Here is a 3,766-nt window from a genome sequence, read left to right on the forward strand (position 1 = left end):
ACGGTAGGTCGGCGCCCAGCGCCGCCAGCGCACTCGCCGCGCGGAGGGGCGGGGCGGGGCGGGGCCAGACGCAGGAAGAGGGGCTGCGAGCCCGCAAGGGTCAGGCCTCACGCGGTGCAAGGGGTCACGGACCTCCAAAGGTCACGGACCTCCAAAGGTCACGGACCTGCAAAGGTCACGGACCTCCAAAGGTCTAGGGCAGCGGTTCTCAACCTGTGGGTCGTGACCCCTTTGGGGGGTGGAACGACCCTTTCTCAGGGGTCGCCTAAGACCCTCGGAAAACACATATATAATTACATATTGTTTTTGTGATGAATCACTATGCTTTAATTATGTTCAATTTGTAACAATGAAAATACATCCTGCATATCAGAGATTTACATTACGATTCATAACAGTAGCAAAATTACAGTTATGAAGTAGCAACGAAAATAATTTTATGGTTGGGGGTCACCACAACATGAGGAACTGTATTAAAGGGTCGAGGCATTAGGAAGGTTGAGAACCACTGGTCTAGGGACTCCTACATTCACCAAGGGGCAGAGTGGCCGCCTGCAGGCCAAATTAGTTCGTGGTTGACTGGCCAAAAGGTCCTACCCTCTGACTCCCTCTTAGCCATTCTTCAGGTCCCATCCTTGGGATAAGGGAGAATCACGACTAGCCACTGATGCAGGCAACATCACCCCACCTCCCACCCCTCCTTCTGGAAAGGTCCTCATTACTGATTTTCGTCCCACCTGGCCCTCCACCAGCAGGATATCCCAAATTTTGGTCAGGGGCATTCTTGTTACCATCAAAGGTCACAAACTACAGCCTCACGAGCCAGGTTCTTCCCCAGATGTGTATTTTTTTGCTATTGTTAAGGCACCACAAACTTTGAACAGGTCTCAAACTTTGAACACTTAGAAGCCTGAAAATTGGGACTCAGAGAATGGGTCTCAGAATTAGATGAGGTCATACTATATGAAGTTAAAGACACCCAAGAAGCACTCAGAGAGGATTAGCTTTTATTACTACCTCAGGAATAAGCCAACAAACAAGAAAAAAAGTGAAAGAATATTTCTTAAATATTGAAGGAACCATGGCTAAAAAAAAGTGACGGGCCTAAGAGATTTTGCAAATGAATTCTTTAATATTTCACTTGTGAAAAAACAATTTCTTAAGTCCTAGTGCTGGAACCAACAAGAAGGCAACAGATTGCACCACTTCAGAAAGAGCACGCCAGTTGTGGGGTTATATATTTGGGAAACAGAATGCTCACATAAGCATCCAATTTGAAAAGTAAGCATGATTCCACAAGATCAAGCAAACATCACATCTGTGCAGTCTCAGGCAGGAGAGCTGGAAAGGAGGGGTGTGCTGACTTCCAGTCGGGAGGAAAACAGCTGCAGCGTAAGTGAAGCTCACCTATCGCGGAATTGGGCCAACCAGGCCTACTCCCAACAGTCACCTGGCAGGGCCAACTCACCTGAAGCACCAGACCTTGTCAAAAAGAGGTGAGAAACCACCAGATCTGATTTAAATGGGAGGTTCCAGAGACAGTTCCCAAGCTCTAAAGAAGATGCGGAATACAGCCTTCTCCCAGCTCTTAGTGTAGGTCAGTGTATTTTTCTTTTGACTAAAACCGATGCTACAATATGGTGCTTCCCAAACTTTTCCACAACACAGCTCACAGAAAATGGAAATATTTAGACATCACACTGGGAGGAAGAGTCAAGATTGTTGAAATGGGAGCTCACTACCCTGGGGCTCTAGTCACCTAGCCATCCCCTTAAGGCTGAAGGGGGTCAGTGTCTGTTCCTGTAACTGGACCCCCTACCCCCAACAAGTAGTGGGAAGCATTTTTAAAGAAATTACTCTGACGATATAATCCTGGTAAACATATGTGCATCCAATATAGGAGCACCTAAATATGTTTTTTTTTAAATCTTCCAGAGGACTTTAAGGTAGAGAGATCAACAACAATACAGTCATAGTAGGGAATTTTAACACCCCACTGACTTCACTGGATAGATCTTCCAGACAAAAAATTAACAAGGAAACAGTGACTCTAAGAACACACTGGATCAGATGGATTTAATTGACATTTATAGAACATTTTACCCCAAAGCTGCAGAATATACATTCTTCTCAAGTGCACATGGATCATTCACAAATACTGTCCACATGTTAGGATACAGAACAAGTCTCTGCAAGTTCAAGAAGATTGAAATCATTTCAAGCATCTTCTCAGATCACAGCAGAATGAAATTAGAAATCAACTACAGTAAAAACACCCAAAAACATTCAACCTCATGAAGGCTAAATAGCATGTTATTAAAACAATGAATGGGTTAACAATGAGATCAAGAAAGAAATAAAAAACTTTTTGGAAACAAATGAAAAGGAACACACAAATACCCCAAATCTCTGTGACATAGCAAAAGCAGTCCCGAGAGGGAAGTGCATAGCACTACAGACTATGAACAAGAAAACAAGAAAAGTTAATAATAAACTATTTAGCCCTACAACTTAAAGAACTAGAAGGAGAACAACAAGAAAATCCCAGAGTAAGTAGAAGGAAGGAAATAATAAAGATTAGAGCAAAAGTAAATGACATAGAGACTAAAAAAATAAAAATAAATCAGTGAAACTAAGAGCTGGTTCTTTGAAAGGATAAATAAGATTGATGACTGTTAGCCAGACTCATCAAGAAACAAAGAGAGAGGATCCAATTAAATCAGAAACAAAAGTGAAGTAACCACTGACACCACAGAAATACAAAGGATTGTAAGAAAATACTGTGAACAACTATATGCCAACAAGCTGGACAATTTGGATGAAATGGAAAAATTCGTAGAAAAAATACAATCTCCCAAAACTGAATCAGGAAGAATCAGAAAACCTGACTAGGCCAATAACAACTGATGAAATAGAGGCAGTAATCAAAAAACTCCCAGCAAACAAAAGCCGGGTCTGGATGCCTTCACAGGGGAGTTTTACCCAACATTCAAAGAAGAACTAACACCTATACTTCTCAAACTATTCCAAAAATCCAAGAGGAAGGAACACTTCCAAGTTGTTTTTATGAGGCCAGCATTATCCTAATTCCAAAACCAGATTAAAGACACTACAAAGAAAGAGAGTTACAAGCCAATATCCCTAATGCACATAGATGCTAAAATCCTCAATAAAATATTAGCAAATCAGATCTAGCAATATATTTTAAAAAATCATACCCCATGACCAAATGAGATTTATTCCAGGGATACAAGGCTGTTAGAATATTCACAAATTAATAAATGTGATACACCACATAAATAAACTGAAGGACAAAAATCACATGATACATCACATATCAATAGACGCAGAAAAAGCATTCGACAAAATCCAACACCCATTTTCGATAAAAACTCTCAGCAAAGCCCTAACCCGTTTGGCTCAGTGGACAGAGCGTTGGCCTGCGGACTGAAGGGTCCCAGGTTCGATTCCAGTCAAGGGCATGTACCTTGGTTGCGGGCACATCCCCAGTAGGGGGTGTGTAGGAGGCAGCTGATCGATGTTTCTAATTCTCTATCCCTCTCCCTTCCTCTCTGTAAAAAAATCAATAAAATATTTAAAAAACAAAAAAACAAACTCTCAGCAAAGTGGGAATACAGGGAGCATATCTCAACATGATAAAGGCCATATATGACAAACCTACAGTGAATATCATAATGAATGGGCAAAACTAAAACCATTTCCCCTAAGAACAGGAACAAGACAGGGATGTCCACTTTCACCACTC

The sequence above is a fragment of the Myotis lucifugus genome, unplaced genomic scaffold (genome assembly GCF_000147115.1).
Source record: "Myotis lucifugus unplaced genomic scaffold, Myoluc2.0 scaffold_164, whole genome shotgun sequence".
Classification (NCBI taxonomy): domain Eukaryota; kingdom Metazoa; phylum Chordata; class Mammalia; order Chiroptera; family Vespertilionidae; genus Myotis; species Myotis lucifugus.